We start from the raw sequence: 18,141 nt of genomic DNA on the forward strand, positions 1-18,141 counted from the left end.
TGGTCCCAAGGATGGTTGTGGTCTTCTCGCTAAAGGGGGCCACGGGGGAAGGTGACCACAGAATGTTCAGCCCCAGTGTCGACCATAGAAGTCATAGTTTGGCCCCCTACTTTCATTTTGACCGTGGGCTCATGGGGGCCAAGAAGAAGTGGTCCCGGTCGCCCTCAATCTGAATCTTTTTCTGTTAGGCCCCTGAGGTCTTTTCCACAGAGTTCTTCTGCATATCAACTGGGTTTCTGGGACTTTCCCTGATTGGGACATTCATTCTTCCAATCCCCTTTCTCCTTGCAGTAGGTGCATTGATCCCTTGCTAAGGCGGTTCTGGGCTCCCCCCCTTTTTTTGGCTGGAGCTCCTCTGTCCTTTTGTCATCTTTTTCCTTCAGAGCAGTGGTGAGGAGGCTGACCTTTTTTCTCACCTTTTTCTCAGCTTCCCTCTCAGCAGTGACCTCCCTGTTCATGTAGACCTTGTTAGCAACCTCGATTAACTGGGTGATGAAACCCTCAAATTTTTGGAGCTTCCTTCTGATATCTGGGGGTCTTGGGCCACAAAAGAGGTGTTTACCATCTGTTGGCTTTCTTGTGCCTTGGGATCAAATGGGGTATAAATGCGGTAAGCCTTGCATAGCCTCTCATGATAATCCCCGGCGGATTCCCCTTGCTGCTGGGTGATTGAGGATACCTTGGTCATATTCATGGGCTTTTTAGCCCCTGCTCGGATCCACCAGAGGAGAGCCTCTTAGTACCAGTGGATGTGGACTTGTTGTCTGTAGTGAAGTCCTATGTAGGACATTCTGAAAGAGGGACTCCATTAAGTCTATCGTTGCCTGTGGTTTTTCAGAATATGATGGTGTGTTATGTTTCTAATTGAGGAGATGAGTAGTGGAGAAGGGCTGGTAATATATCTGCCAAGTCCAGAGGTGGTGGGGAGACCGAAGGTGGCGAGTATTGGAACGAGGGTGGGGTGGGGGGTTGGTGTTGATGGTCTCTGGGGAGCATATGGCAGGGGCAAGATTGGTTCTTCCTTTGGATCACTGGCGAGAATTTGTGGAGGTTGGGACTTCTGTTGACCTTCCTTGGGCCACTTTGTTGAGGCAAATAAGACCCTAGCCTGTCCCTGTTCATTGCACCTAAGTCACAACCAAGGGGGAGGGGGTTGGGCAATCCCTAACCAAGAGTCCATATATGGGAACTGATCAGGGTGACCTGGGTCTCTGCTGACATAATGCCCGACACAGAGGAACATGGGACATCTAAGGTTCCCTCCAAGGGCCATCCTACACCAAAAGTGAGCCACTCCAAGTCACATAGCGTCCTTAACTTGTGGGGGTCATCTTAATTCCATAGTGTCCCAAAAACTCCTTTTTTGAAGTTCTTGATCATAGTTTTGAGAACTGTGGGTTTGCTCTGTCTGACCCCATAATGTTCCCATGAGATGGAGTCGCAAAGACAGAGGGGTAGGGATGCCCCTCTAATGAGGAGACCAGTCAGATGCCTGTCTGGCCATGTCCCAAAAGAACTTAGGTGACGCTTAGCTGTAGCGGTCTCAGTTTTATGACTTAATGATTGGCAACTATTCCAATACCGCCATAGACTGTATGCCATTCGCCATGGAATTGCAGACAGGCCCATTCATACTCTATGGGCTTTTGGGGACCTTTAAAGGTGCCCGCCTGTGGAGCCGCAGATTCATTCCCAACTGGAGGACCAGGTTGGCCTGCACATTCACTCACACACTCAGACCAGAGGTTAATACATTCCCTCCCTGGGAATCCCTTCCTGCGAGACCTCTAAAAGGTCTCTGGGAGGTGATCAGGGTCCCCTTCCTCCCCAACAGGTGAGTCTGACTGGGTCAGGGACCCCAGGCCTTACTATTATCTGACGTCAGGCCCAGATCCTCACCTACAAAGTCTTGAGTCCAGCAGGAACAGCGGATCGGGGCCAGCCTGAGGTGACTGAGTGGGAGACTGCCAAGTATCAGGCAGGGCGCACCTTCTCTGTTGTGATTCCTCATTCCTTCATGGCCTCACCATTTTCCCAAATCGGTGTCAACAATGGGCCAGTGTGGTTGGTTTCCTGGTCAGGGAACTAAATATGTTATGGAGCCTGGTCTGGATCACCCGGTGGAAGAACGAAGCAGCACTCGGAGATCTTGGAAGGCATGTTTATTTCACACCAACGGGCTCAGAGGATATCACTCTCCAGAGGTCTGAGCCCTGAGCACAAGTAAGGGGGACAATTTCTAGTCTGTTACTTCCACATTAGTAGTAATTTGGCACGCAGCAAGTGGGGTGGGAAGAATAATCCAGAAGGGGAGTCTTTGGGTGGGGACTGGAATCTCCCTATCAGTCTTAGAACATAATTTTTCCCTATCAATTTAGGAAGAAAGAGAGGAAGGCTAAAAGGAAGGGAGGGAAGGAGGAAATGAGAGAAAGGGGAAATAAAAAGGGAGAGAGGGAAGGAAAGAAGGCTTTTAGGGGTACCTGGTGGCCCAGTCAGCTAAACATCTGACTTTGATTTCAGCTCGGGTCATGATCTCACGGTTCATCAGATCGAGCCCTGTGTTCAGGGCTCCATGTTGACAGTGTGGAGCCTGATTGGGATTCTCTGTCTCCCTCTTTGTCTCTGCCCCTCCCCAACTCACCCTCTCCCTCTCCCTCCATCTCTCTCTCTCAAGTAAATAAATAAACTTAAAAAAAAGAAGTCTTTTATAAATTCTAGTCCCTAAGGTTATGTATTTTTATTGTTTTTTTTAAAAAATAGTAGCATTTTAATTCCGTAATAATTAGTAGTAACATCTATCTAGTCATGGCTTGGTCTTTCTGGTGACCCACCCCAATCCAGGGTTCTCCAAGAGTTGCCTCTTAGAGAACAAAATATCCAGCCATCACCCAGGAAATCCCTAGAGAAGGAGGAGTTCTGTCTCAGGAACCAAGGTCAAAGAGCAAATATCAGGACAAAAGATGCACCTGGTTCTCTAATCATTATGAAATTACAAGGGTTTTATGGGATCTGTGCTAGGAACCAGGGACAGAAACCAAGGTATATATTTTCCATTATTTCATATCCCACCCCAAATCTCTGGCCACAGACTCCTCACAGCATGCTCAAAAGATAGTGGCATGTGGTCAGAATTGCATGTAGTCATTAATAATTCGTCCAGTTCATCATCACCTGATAGGAAGAGTGTCTCCGTGCGCAAGGCCACTCGGGGTTCCATTTGGCCTTGTCGGGTTCCCCAAGGCAGGAGTGGTCTCAGCAAACCCATGGCCTCACCCTTTCAGGCATCTGTTACCATTGAGCTGAGACAATACTATCTCTTGCTCTCAGCCTCCTTCCACATGTGAGCGTAATCTTGGATTTCCCTCTTGGCACAGGCACTTATTCGCTCTTACCTACAGCTACTGCTCCCTTCTGCTCGGCATTTTTACGCAAACGGTTCCACCTTTGGGAGGCACTTCGGGTTCCTAGGTTCCGTGCTGGTCTAGATTGCAGGCAATGCTGGTCTGGCGCTGAGTCTAGCAGCAGTCCGCTCCTGGGCAGAGCGTGTAAGTTGGCAAAGGTGCAGGACTCGTGGGCTATTCTCGCCACCAGGCAACACAGCCGCCTTCGCCGTCGGCTCCAGCTGTGCCAGGTGGGGTAAAGGCACATCCTGTTCCATCAGGCCCTTAGAAATTGCGACACAAATGTTTAAAACATTTATTTGCTTTGGGGAGAGCGCAAGCAGGGGAGGCGCACAGGGAGGAGGACAGTGAATCTGAAGAGGGTCGTGCACGGACAGTCTGAGGGCAGTGAGCCCGACGTGGGGCTCGAACTCACAAACCGGGAAGTCACGACCTGAGCCGAAGTCAGACGCTCAACCGAGGGAGACACCCAAGTGCCCCCTGACATAAATGTTTAAAAACATAGTAACAACGGCCAGCTTAGGAACCAGTACTGTCTCTGGCATCTACAGCTGCAGCCCAGTCCTGTGGCCACTCCCATCAGGCATGGGGGGGGGGGGGAATAAAAGTTGAGGTGATCTGGGGAAGAAAGAAGGGAAAAAAAAAATAAAATCATTATCCCAGCAATCTCTCCTCTTAGCAAGAACTACATGGCATTGCCAGTCACCCTGAGGGTGTGGGAACTTCCCAAAGGTAAAAAGCTGGGAGAGAGCAGACTTAGCTGATGTCCTGTGACTTACCTGATTCCTTTCCTCAATTCCTTTCCTCACTTCCTTTTCTCCTGCTTTCCTCCGTGAAAGCAGCGGGGAGGATGTGAAATTGCCTCTCTGTGTACGTTCTTGCCAGGAACCCTGTTTCCAACCTCCAAAGGACTCTTGAGTCCTTGGAATAATCAGTCCTTAATAGCGGTCAGGGCTTTTTCTTACTCTCGGCCAGTAGAGGTTCACTAGTCACCGAGTGGAGGTTCCTGGTGTCTAGGAGAACGTCTGACCTGTGGGGATGGGTCTGGTGACTCCCGGGTCTAATCAGATGTCAGGGAGCGGAGGAGTCGCCTGGTCTGACCTGCTGCTCTCAGGACAGCCTTCAGCTGGGGCTGGGATCCCACCAGAGCGGCAAGAGCCCTCAAATGTGTCTGCAGAGGATACAGAATGTTCTGTCACATTCCATCCTTTGAAGTTTCGAAGCCAGACAATAACAATAGAATGAAGTGCCAGAAAGCACCCTGTTCTGTGATCATTTTATAAAAAGGGCCTCTGGTAAGCAGAGCAAATCACTCAGATACTTTATATTTACGAGTCATGGAAGAGGCGATGTTGGAAAAATAAAGACGGTCCCCGTGTCAGGGAAGCAACAATAACAACACCAGAAACGCCTCGTTTTCCTCAGAGACAAGCAAATCTGTGGAGACGGAGGGAGAGACTCATCTTTGAGGAATGTTACAAAAGATAATCCGTCAGAGAAGAGAAAACTTTTTTCTGTTCCTGGGGTGGGTGGGGTGGGGGAAGGGGTGTGAAGACTTAGAAGTTGCTACCCAATTGCTTGTGTAGCCTCCTGCCTTTTGAGTGTCACGATTTAGATCCATTTAAAAGGATTTATTTGAAAGGAGCTTCTTATACCATAGGGGCAGTTTCTCCCTCTCTCTCTCTCCCAGCCTTTGTAAATGAACAAAGTAGCCACTTGTCCCCACACGGGGTGCAAAGAGAGGCTTGGTGTGGGTTTTACTGTCCATTCAGGCTCTGTTTTCAGCTGGCTGTAAGTGAAATCTTTAGAAACCTCACAGCGGGAATCCTTTGCTTGGGGCAGGGGCTGGGAGGGAACTTTGAAAAACCTATTGAAACTCGGAGAGCCTTTGGGTAGAAACTGTTCTTTTTAGACTTCCTCAGGGGCAGTGCAGGGAAATAAACACACACAGGAAGTCATTTAGCCTCTCTGTGAACTTCATGTTGACATTTGCTTACTAAAAAGTTCATCGTGGGTCCTTAAGAAATGTATGTATGTGTATGGATATATAGGAGTTTGTATGTACGCACACATACGTATATGTGTGCATGAACTTTTTTCTCATTCTCTCTTAGTTCAATGTTGGTGACGTGATGCTAAAAATAAAATGAACAATTGGGGGAAGAAAAGAATTACAAAAAATATAGGTGTGGATCCCATTTCTAGCCCTGTTTTAGGAGTCGAAGCTAGATATAGGTTTTAAATATATATATTTTAGGGTTTTTTTAATGTTTATTTTTGAGAGAGAAACAGAGCATGAGTGGGGGAGGGGCAGAGAGAGAGGGAAACAGAATCTGAAGCAGCTCCAGGCTCTGAGCTGTCGGCACAGAGCCTGACAGGTGGCTTGAACCCACGAACCGTGAGATCATGACCTGAGCCAAAGCCGGACGCTCAACCGACTGAGCCACCCAGGCTCCCCTGTAGCTTATATTTCTGAATAAGTTTTTAACAGTTTGCCGATCGCCATCTCTCACACATACTTTGTCATGTTCTCTGCTAACTGGTTGACCCCAAATATCTTTTTTTATGTGTAATACTTGGTTCATGTTTTTTATGTTTACTTATATGATGCCTGCTATGGACTCTTCAGTGAAGTGTCACTGAATCCCTAATATCAACCGGAAATGCGGAGTTAAAAAGGCAAAGGAGAAGAACAATAAGTACACTTTACGGGTGAAAATGAAGGTACAGGGACAGAGGGAAAGAATACTGATGTCTAAAAAGTGAGGATTTTGTTGTTAGGAAGGGAAATCCATTCCAATGAGTGAAGACAAATGGGGAGTCCCTGGCATGTTTCACAAGATTTCCATGAAACACGGTACAGGCCTGAAGCCCTTGGCCTCTCTCCGCATCCAAATCACATGGTCTCAAACCGACTTCTTTGTGCACATCTGTTCCTTCCACGTCCCACAGTCAGTGGCCATTTAATTGCAAGTTCTTCTCAAGATCGCCTAAGCAGGAAGGAGGGATTTAATATCTGGATATGGTAATATCTTATGGAACTCAGGATCAGGAGTACAGCCAAGTGTTGCAAGAGACTAGAGCCAAAAACTACAAAAGTCATCCAGAACTGAAATATTCCTTTCATCTCCTTTAAGCAAGAGTGTCACTTACCTCTCGTCTCTGTTACTATGCGTAGGTTCTTTTTCTCCCCTGCCCCCCTTACTCACCCTCAGACAGGCTTTGTTTGTTTCTACATTCACACAACCAAACCCCATTTCTTCCTTTACATCACTTCCCAGTTCACATGTCCAGTGGAGATTTATAAGTCATTGAATGGCAGTTCCATATTTCTAGGAGACGTCATCTCATTGGCCCATGTGGGGTCAGGTGACTACTTGGTTCAACCAGACTCAGGTTGCGGGGTTGTGTGGGGGTGGGTTGTGTCACCCAGAATAACCAAGTTCGTATAGGCATGTGCTGTGTTCCAGGAAGACTGGTTGGGCTGGCAAACTAGTGAAACACCTCTACTGCAATAATTATTATAGGACTCTGCTCTATTAGTATATACAGTATTTTCTGTATGTTTCAAAATTATTCATTATAAAGAACAGAAGTTCTCCTTGAGATAACCATAGCAGTACTTTTAGGTTACCATTGGAACATACTTAAAGAAATTTCAATCTAAATTTACTGACTGTATCTGTAGAATTACCTTATAATTTCTTCCTGCTGAGGAGGCCATCCACTAATGGACACAGAGCAACTTTGAAAGGAGGCGTATGTGGGCAGTTGGAGTGGGCTCTCGTGTCATCACTGATTATTGAACTTAAGTTACCTTTAGAGCATTACCATGTGATGATTTTACCAACAGAGAGAGGTGTTTTTGCAGAATAGTGAGTGGTGTGCCTGCCCGCATCTCACAACAGCTTTGTGTTCTTTTGGATCGTTGACTTTATATATTTACGTCAACTTTTACCTATAATAGTTTCTGTCTTAATCTCTGTTTCAGAGTGGTGTATGTGCTTCACTCCTAAGCCTTATTTCTTGGAGAGGACAATTTATTAATCACGTAATCAACCATAGTTCTGTATCCTTTCAATCTTCACTTCTTAGCTTTGTATCTTTATTAGCTGTGTGTCTTTAGGCAAGTTGCCTGAACTCTGTGTGCCCCTCTTTCTTCAGCAAAAGGTGGATAATAACACCTCGGCCATTGGCTTATGCTGAGGATTCAGAGAGACTGTGTATAAAACACACATAGCCTCAAGTGCTCTATAAACATTGCTGCAGTGGTTACTACCATTGTGCTTTACTTTCAGAGAGGTGGACAGGTGGCTGCAGAGGCTGCCACTGGTCACCACATCACATTCTCCCAACCCCATGTCTGGCTCATCTTTGATTTCAACTCAAACCCAGCGGTGATGGAGAGTTTTTATCCACCAAGCACTGACAGCATCCCACCTGAATTTACCTGTGGGTCTCTCCACTCTCTGCCCCAGGCCCTCCTTTGATGCCAAGAGAGTTTATTCTCTCATGTCCAAACATAGCTTGAAAGGGCTGGGCATGATCATTTCCTGGAGGGCCACCCTTACTGAGTGTGGGACAGAAGCGAGTCTACCAGTATTCTAGCCTCTCAGCTTTCAGTGGTTGATTCTGGGTGACATTTTGAACACTTCTCAGAGGTCTCAGCAGAATCCACTGCTTTTTACTTTATAGCATAGATCCCAAGAGCGTACACTTAATAGTTTGTCCTCGTTTTTTGAGCCCGTCTCACTGTTCCTCTCCTCCTGAATTTGGTAATTATCACCCCCGCCCCAAACCAAACCAAACCAAACCAGTCCTTCCTTGCCTTACAATCTGTTTTAGAGATCATCCAAACTAAGATGGTATAAGGGTAGAATAGCTGTGAACAGGACCCTCCCTGGATCTGAATCCACTCAACTTCTTAGTAGTTCTGTATTCTTACATTTTTGAATTATCTCATTTTTTTCTGCATCATTTTATTTGCCTATAAAATGCAGGTGAGAACAGTAGCTACCTTATAGTGTTGTTATGAGTACACATGAGTTGTCAGAGTGTAAATATAAAACATTTAGAGCAGTGTCTGATAAGTAGTAAATTGCATATAAATGCATTATCTTAATATCCCCTTGTAGGACACATTCAGTTGTGTCCAGAAATCTTAGTACTAGCCGTTCCCTTCTTCCTCATTGCGTTTCTTTCTTTTCTTTTCTTTTCTTTTTTTTCCTCTGAGTGCAGCTTCCTTCTGCCCCTCCCTTTATCTTCCTTTTGTTTGCTAGTGCTGACTGAGTAGAGAGAACAGCAAGTGTTCCCTGGAGCTTTGTAATTTCTGGAAACATGTAAGAGGGCCCTTCTTTTGTGCTGTGCTCCATTTTTTCTTGCTCCAACAGCCCTGACCCCTGATCTATTGGCAGACACCAGATGATGCTGCCAGCTCTTGGTTATTCAGAGGTTCTTTATCCAGACTCTTTGCTCTTCTCTCTGGCTGCCTGCCTTTTGGCTGTTAGATACTCCCTGGCATTGCTCTCACAGAGTACACCAAGAAGGGGAAAGAGTGCGAACTCAGACGAGCCAATTATGGGGTCTAGAAAATTAGGACTTTTAGATCACGGGACTTCATGTGTAGCCTCCATATCCATGGGAAATTCAGAATCAGCCTTTTGCAGTGGCAGTGTATTTTTCTTTGAGATGTAAGTAAGGCATAAAATGCACACGTCTCAAGGGTTCAGTTTAATGAGTTTTGCTAAATGTATGCATTCATGTAATGACCACCCAAAATCAGATGGCTAACATTTCCATTACCCTAGAAGATTACATTATTCCCCTTTCTAATCAATCCCCTTTCACTCCCCCAGCAACCACTTTCTGATTTCTATTATTATATGTTTTCCTCAGCTTGCACTTCCTATAAATGAAATCATACATGCCTGTTCTTCTATTCCTGGTCTTTTTTTATTTGGCACAATCTTGAGATTCATCCATGTAGTTGTGTATATCAGACATTTGTTCTATTTTATTGCTGAGTAGTATTCCATTATATGAATGTACTTTTTTTTTTTTTTTTTAACCATTCTCCTGTTGATAGATATTTCAATAGGTTTCAGATTGGGACTATTATGAACAAGACTGCTATCTACATTCTTATAAAGGTATTTTTGTATAAATCTATTTTCATCCGGGGTATATAACTAGGGATAGAGTTGCTGGATCATAAGTAGAAATATGCTTACTTTTTAAAAATGTTTAATTTTTGAGAGAGAGAGTGCACATGGGGGACAGGCAGAGAGAGGCGGGGACACAGGCCCCAAGTGGGCCCTGTGCTGACAGCATAGAACCTGATGTGGAGCTCAGACTCATGAACCATGAGATATGGCCTGAGCTGATGGACGCTAAACCAACTGAGCCACCCAGGTGCTCCTAGAGGTATGCTTAATTTTCTATGAAACTACCAAAACAGAGGCCATTCCATTTTAACCTGACAATGTTTCATTTCCTCAATAACCTTACCAACATTCAGTGTTTTCAGTGGTTTTAGTTTTAGCCATTTGCCTGGGTATAAACTGGTACCTCATTTATATTTTCCTGATGACTCCTGATTTTGAGCACCTCTTCACTGTGCTCACCAGCCATCCCAATATCTTCTTTTGTGTGTTTTTCTTTCAAGTCCTTAATGGTAGTGTAATTAAGCCAATTTGACCAATATTTTTGAGCCCCTGCTATCAGTCATGCGAAAGGAAAATGCAAATGTCTGGGGTTTTATAGCAGATGCAAAGAATTTCAAGGAGTTATCTACCTAGCATGGATGCTATTGAGGCTCTGTCCATACTTTCTTGGCACTTACTTTCTCAGAGCATTTCCACAATCTCATGGGACTCTCTACATGAGAACTTCCTTTTGGCTTGTGTGTAGGGCAGGCCAGGTATGCTGGGTGATAATGCTCCCCGGAACAGCCCTTAGCCAACGATGAATGGCAATCAAAGGTTAAGTACTCCAGCTTCCTTCCCCTTTCAGTAAGATAACTCTGAAATGTAGCCTACACTGTCTCCCAACGCCTCCCACTGGAACAGAATTCTTAACAGTAAAGACTGATTCAATGATGCAAATGGATTGTCACATTTCCTATTCTCCTACTGATTTTCTCTAGAATCACTTCCCAAATGAATTACTTACACTCAAGTTCTTGCATTGTGATCTCCTTCCGAAGAAACACAATCAACACACCTATCCCCAAAGATGTATGTTGGGACGTATGAACTGTCATATGAGAGACAAATTAGGGTATTTGGTGAATTATACTGATGAAGTCATGACATTCATTTTCTGGGTACCACACAAATCAAAGAGCTAGATGAATATGGCAGAAAATCAGTAATGTCAGTGCCCTTTAGAAGCAAAAGTCCCTATGGGTTGGTGGCCAAGGGTTGAAATAGGTTTTTCAGAAAAGGTGGAGTCTGCTAGGGTCATGTGAACTGAGAGAAGGGGAGGCCATTCTAGGAAGGAGATAGGTGTGACAGACACACACATGTTGTTTGAAGTAGCAATCTACCCAGAGCTTGAGATTATATAGAAAGGAGCAAAAAATAAACCTCACATTGTTGGCTAGGATCAAATTAGAAAGAATGTGCAATGAGACTAGGAATTTTGGATTTCGTCTTATAGGGCATGGAGAACCGCTGACCATTTTCCATGAGGGAGTAACACCATAAAATCAGGTTTCTGGGAAAACTAATCTAGTATCATTGTAGAGGGTTAAATGAAACTTAAGGTAAAAGGTTATTGTAGTTTTAGTGACTCTGATATAAACTGATAAAATCCTAGAACTCTTATTTGTAATAGGAATGGAAAGGACAACATCAATTCAAGACCTACTGAAGAGATTCAATAGAATTGGGTGGCACTGATAATGGGCTGGAGGACAAATAAATGAGTCACAGTCCTTCTAAAGGGTGAAAGCAGTTGGTTTCAAAATAATGCCATAATATTCACAGAAATAAAGAACTTGTGGGGTGGTGAAATTTTAGAATAAAATAATAAATTCATTTAATTTTATACACAGTAATTTAAACTTTGGTTCCATTTGTGGTGATTGATAGTTATACATACATATCCAGAAGATATTTTAAGATTTGGGACTAGGATTTGGGAGAGAGTTTATACTATTAAATTACATCAGAGAGTCGTCTTCTAAGAAGTAATACTTAAAGTTTTGACCATGAATAAGATCACAAAGGAGAAAAGTTAATAGAATGAATAGCACAGAACTGAAAATTACCCCCTGGCCAAAAGAAAAAAAAAAAAAAAAAACAACCCACCAAAAACCAAAAAACCTAATTTAGGGAGAGCAAATAGAAAGATAAGGAATCAGGTGAGACAGGAAGGTACAGTCAGAAGGGTCAAGGAGTCAAAGGAAAAGATGATTGCAGTGATCAGGAGATTAACACTATTAGAGCCTTCCAAGGTCAAGGAAGATGAAGACTCCTTGAGCTGCCAAAAAGGCAGTATTCATGATCTTGACCTCATTAGACTCTCAACCAGGTTGGAGAGCTGAAATTTACATATAGAGGGAACAATACAAAACAACATAATCACATGCTAATGTGTGTGAGCCACACTGTGAGGGTTGTGTGAGAGCCAGAAGGCAAGGACAGTAAGCTAGAGGCATCTACAATGGAACCAAGTACAAGCTGTAACTTGAGTGTGAGTTTTGTAAAGGAGGGAGAACAAAGGATTTGCAGGAGGAAGACCACCATGGATAAAATCCTTGAACAGAGACAGATGTTATGTTGGACCATAATTAAACTAAGAGATGAGAGTATTTATAAACTTATGTATACACAATTTCCAAGAATTTTAAGGTCCCTGAGCTGATCTTAATGTGAAAACAGGTAACGGAACTGACCATATTTAGCCTTGAAGGAGTTACCCATACAATCAACTAAGCTAGTCAGAGTGATTAATGTTAGTGACCATAGATGCAGAGCAGAAACCAAGACACCTTTGGGTCCAAAGGTAGTTTTGTAGGTGAGTTCATGTAGTCTTTGAAGGGTAGTATATATCATATAAATAACATATTTTCTTTTTTTTTTAATTTTTAAAAGTTTATTTATTATTGAGAGACAGAGCATGAGTGGGGGAGGGGCAGAGAGAGACGGAGACACAGAATCCAAAGCAGGCTCCAGGCTCTGAGCTGTCAGCACAGAGCCCGATGCGGGGCCCAAACTCACGAGGTGCGAGATCGTGACCTGAGCCGAAGTCGGACGCTTAACCAACTGAGCCACCCAGGTGCCCCTAAATAACATGTTTTCTAATGCAAATACAGAGTGTTCATACTTAAGACCACATAAGAAAATCCTAATTTTATAGCAGTCCGTTATTGCTTCCCCAACAGGTTTTTACCCCAAGGAGGTATACAGCAGTGTATAAACATTGCATTGCTGTACCTGTACATCTCATTGAACTATTGAACACCTGGATAGTGTACATGGTCAGGCTGAGAAAGAGAGTGGAGACAGATAGTCAAATAAACTTGTCTACCTCAACAAGGGTACATTCTCCAGGTTTGGGTTTAAATATTTTAAATTGTTTACCAGTAAATCATTGGTTTCAGTTTTCTTTTCACTTTCCAAATATCTTGAGGCTCTTGTGAAACAGCCCTGCCTAGTGCCTTCCAGTTGCCAAGGTCTTTCCTTTCTTTCAGTTACTCCAAGATGCCCAAACTTGTCTTCAGAAAAGTCATTCCTCTAAGTCTCTAGTGGTATCGAAATCCAGCCTAATGGGAAAACACAATTGCGGATAGAAGTTTCTTCCCACTAGGTTTCCTGAATATAATGGCAATGAGATTAGCACATTTTCCCAGTGATTGAGTTGGCATGTGCCCATGGATTTATGAATAGAATTTAGTGCACAAGTTACTTTGCTACTGGGGTAAGTAGCTATGGCAATTTGATGATAGAAAGCGTTCTGTGAAAAGAAACTACTGTATCCCTTATATGCTCTGGTAGTTTGAGGACAAAGAAAGAAGATACAAGTGTGTTTTGTGTTCAGTTCATTGTACCCTATATATAATTATGAGAAACCACATATATTTAACATTTGGCATTTTGATGGAAAGTTTCCTATTTCTGTGTTTTTAATTACATTGATATGGCTGGTTGGAGGCAAATGACAATTTCAAGTCCTTCATTTTTCTGCCTTTAGGTAGTGCAGTGGTGATATGTTGGAATATTGTGCATATTTGTGCTGATGCCTCCCACAGGAAAGTGATAGATTCGTGGCATTTGAAGACCATTTAGAGTTAGGGACAAATATGTCTCCATCCAGTCCTCGTCAACCAAGATTTTTGTTTACTGCATTTGGGTAAGGTGAGCAGTGAATTTCTAAGGTGAATGCTGTGATAAAAGGACATTTATGTAATTGACAGTGTCCTTGCTGCCATTGCCGCTAAAACACATCTCGTTGCTGACCGATGGAGCTGCATGTCGCCACGAGGGGAAAAAATCCTGTTTTCGCTAATCCAGTTAAAATTCGTGATCCAGTTAAAATTAACAGTGAGAAAATACTTGTATCCTAGTCAGAACAATATGTAATGCCTCCTCTTAAGAATTCAGCCATTTCCTGGGGCGCCTGGGTGGCGCAGTCGGTTGAGCGTCCGACTTCAGCCAGGTCACGATCTCGCCGTCCGTGAGTTCGAGCCCCGCGTCGGGCTCTGGGCTGATGGCTCAGAGCCTGGAGCCTGTTTCCGATTCTGTGTCTCCCTCTCTCTCTGCTCCTCCCCCGTTCATGCTGTCTCTCTCTGTCCCAAAATAAATAAAAAACGTTGAAAAAAAAAAAAAAAGAATTCAGCCATTTCCTGAGGCACCTGGGTGGCTCAGTTGGTTAAGCATCTGACTTCAGCACAGGTGGTGGTCTGTGAGTTCGAGCCCCTCGTCAGGCTTTGTGCTGACAGCTCGGGGCCTGGAGCCTGCTTTGGATTCCATGTCTTCCTCTCTCTCTGTTTTTCCCCCACTTGCGCGCGCGTGCGCTCGCTCTCACTCTCGCTCTCTCTCAAAAGTAAAGATTAACAGATAAATAAATAAAATAATTCAGCCATTTCCTTAACCAGTGGAGACCTGTGCTGCGGTCATACCAGAGTGCATGCCGCTATATATAGTAGACTTGGGTTCTATGCAGAGCTGTCTTTACATTGCCTTTCTTTCTTCTTGATAGTCTAGCTCCACGGTGAGAGCCTATCAAACTAGTAAGTCACGCGTGACCATGAGCCCTGGCTTCAGCTCTCAGTGGAACAGCAGCCAACCAGCCTGGAATACATACTCCTTTCCAAGAGCAAGCTTGCACTATCAGTCCCATGCCAGCTACACCTATTGTACTGGACACCCTGCTGTAAGTACCCCGTTTTTCTGTATTTAGCAAATTGGATGCTTTATGCAGGTACATTTGGAACCCAGACTTGGTATCTGGCTATTAATTGGGCAATTTCTCCAATGCTGTGACCCTTGTAAGGCAAGAATATGCTGCTGTTGAGTAAGAGATGAACAACAGAGAACATCTTAAGTTCAAATGACATGTGTTTGAATGATGCTGGCTGAACTTTGATGTTGCATTTAAAGGTATTTCTAGGTGAAATAGGTTGGCAGACCTTTTGGAGTGCGTTGGTGTGGAGGCTGAATATATGTATGACACTGGATTTGTTTTCTGGCTTCCTTCTGGCTGTTGCCTATGACTTTAGTTGGCTGATTTTGCACTGGGAGAGGATGTCTTTCAAAATGGCCTGGAGGAGTCACTGGCGTCTGTATGTCCCCACTTCTGTCAATGGCCTTGTTGATATGGTTTAAATAGGTATGAACATAGAGATATAAATCCATCAGTAGAGTAATTCCCAGTTACTGCTACACAGAATCTGAGCTTGTTGGCATAGATGACTCAAAGGGCAGGATGGATAAGCCTTTAGTGGGGAGGAGTAAACTCATGGGATTTGAGACCCTTTTAGAATAAGGTACCTGTTTCTGCCATTGTGTTTTCCTGCAGCTCAATCCAGTCCTCATAAACTAAGATTTTTGTTATCACAAATTATAGTTGTGTAACTGGAAGAGATTATGAGGCATGTGATAAGTAAACCTCTGTTTACTGCTAAAAATTCCAACATAAGGCTTGAGTAGTGAGAGACCTTCAGAAGGGAGTCACGTATGCTTCTCATAGTAGCCCCTTTCCTTGTCGGTAACTAGAGGTGCGGTTTCTCCAGCCATCCCAAAGGGCCGCCGTAGACGCCTGCTCTTGGGCTATCCTTTTGGCATTTCAAGGTTATGGAATTAAAGAGTGTCCTGAGCTTCAAAATGAGAGAATGTATCTTAAATATCGTGTCATAAAGTCACTTTAAAGAAGATTCAAAGAATCTACTCAAAAGGTAAATTGGTATAACTTTGTTAAAAGGTGATTTGGAAATAACGATCAAAATTTAAATTGCATATACCTTTGACTCAGTAATTAAACTTTTGGCACTTGATTGGACATGTACAAGGATGTATGTGCAAGGACAATGTAGCAACATTTTTGAAATTACATGGAAAAGGGACCTAAATAACCCTCATTAACTTTCAACAAAAATGTATTTAACATTATCAGGCATTTATTATATTCTGGCATCCTCCTAGGTGAAGGAGGCCCAGGAGTGAACAAAACCAAGTCTTGCTGTCCAGGAGCTTCCATCCTAGGAAACCGAGAAGCTAGCAATTACCTAAGTAAACATATGAATAAATAAAAATAAGCAAACAAATGAGAAAAAAATGTACAGTGCTGTTAGATGCTACACAAAGGCTCAGAATTGGTTGAAATGATGAAAGAATGACTGAATGCTTACATGAGCTGTATAGTCAGCCATGTCCTGAGTTGGGAGGACAGGTTTTATCGGTGATCTGAATAAAAAAGAGACAGAGCTATGCAGAGTTCAGGAGGAAGAGCATTCCAGGCTGAGGGGGCAGTATGAAGGTCCTGAGGCGGGAATAAGCCTGAATGTTCATTGTATACACAGAGGGAACACCGGTGTTTCTGGAGCTTAGCTGAAATAGAACGAGATAAAGTTAGAAAGAAAGACAGGGGTGAGAGCTGGTAGTACTTTGTTATCCAGAGTAACGAGTTTGTATTTTATTTAAGTACACTGGGCCATTGGAGTATGTTAAGCAAGGAAATTATATGACATAATTTAATTGTTTTAGGACTCCCTCAGGCCTCTGGGTGAAGAAATCCTGATAGAGGAACAAGAAGGAAATCCAGGAGTCAAATTACGAGAGTATTTTACACACATACACGCACACACACACATGCACATGCACATTGTGCATATACGTATGTGGTTACTTCTGTAGAATACAATTGAAGTTCTGCGGTAAGAGGAAGATTAGCTTTTTCATGTATATCCTTTAGTCTATTTTATGTTCAAAATATATGCAACATGGTTTTTATTATGCAAGCACAATAAAAATAGTTATGAAATATGTTTTTCATAATAAAAAACAAGTTGCATATATTTGGCAATAAAATTTCCTTTGGTAACCAGTTCCACGTCTAAAATGTCTCATTATCTTTTCAGTCATTATTTGTCAAGCCAGATTATGACAAACATATTTTAATGAAATATTTCAAGTCATGTTCATATTGGCCTCAAGGTCATGTAAAGGTAGCTGATATTTATTGAGCACTTAATATTTTCTAAGCTCCATACTAAGCACCTTTATAGGTATTACATAGGTATATATATTCAAAATGGCCCTAGGTGGTAGGTACTATTATTGTTATTTCAAAGATTAATGAAGTGAAGCTCAGAAAATCGAGAACCTTGCTCAGAGTTGTACACGTAGTAGTGGGACCTGAGAGTCAAACGTTGGCCGTTTAGCCTCCAACAAGTAGTCTTATCCACTGCATTAAATACAATATATTTATACTCCTTGTCATTGAGTCCCTTTGTCTTTATTCACATGCTGAGGACAGTGATTTTACCCCTGATAGAACTCTTTGTAATTATTTAATTTTAAATGTACATGTTGCTCCTCAGAGAAGTACTTGTATGTATAAAACTCGATTTCAGTGCTGGGGGTAGGAATAACGAATAGTGCTGTCCTATCTTGGAAACCATTAGGATAATTACAGGATGTCTAGGTATTTTTTGTGCTTTAAAATCCAGAAGCTGATACTTTCTTTTGTCATCCTGCTGAGAGTAAAGTGTGGAAAGTAGAAGGAAAAGACTAGAAAATTCTTTAAAAAAAAATAGTCATGGGTGTTGTACTTCTTAATTTTAAGGCCTACTTGACATTCTTCCATTATTCCAACATTTAAACTTTTCCTTCAAATTTTCCTCCCATGTCTGATCAGATAGCATTAAACTCTTGACTCCAGGACCAGGCCCATTTAGCTCTCCTACCATCTTGGAAAAAGGAATCGTATCCTTTGAAAATGAACCAGAAGTTGTGTACAGGTTCACCAAAAGCTGGGTTATACTGACAACATCCAGAGATGTTGGCCACCTTGTAATTTTCACTAAGGTCCCTATTGCAAGCCAAATAACCAGAGAAATATTTTGGGATCCAAAATGTGAGAGTAGATTCCATAGTTGACATGCAGCCATAAGATTCACAGAGGTTTTGTGGTTAAAACCACAAAAACATTTTTTGTCTGAATAGATTGCCAGTGATTTTCTTGAGTCATAAAATTTAGTAGCCTTTAATGAAGCTATAAATGCTCAGCCTGCCTC

At 42.9% G+C, this 18,141-nt stretch overlaps 1 long non-coding RNA gene across 1 annotated transcript in view; it reads left to right on the forward strand.

The window, feature by feature from the left end:
• Nucleotides 1-15,963, forward strand: part of LOC125922028 (uncharacterized) — a 91,845-nt gene extending 75,882 nt beyond the window's left edge. The window contains exon 2 of the long non-coding RNA XR_007457560.1: nt 14,607-15,963. This is a non-coding gene — a long non-coding RNA (uncharacterized LOC125922028). The remainder of the gene's footprint in view (nt 1-14,606) is intronic.
• Nucleotides 15,964-18,141: the final 2,178 nt, after the last annotated feature.

This window comes from Panthera uncia, chromosome C2, assembly GCF_023721935.1.
Source record: "Panthera uncia isolate 11264 chromosome C2, Puncia_PCG_1.0, whole genome shotgun sequence".
NCBI classification, from domain to species: domain Eukaryota; kingdom Metazoa; phylum Chordata; class Mammalia; order Carnivora; family Felidae; genus Panthera; species Panthera uncia.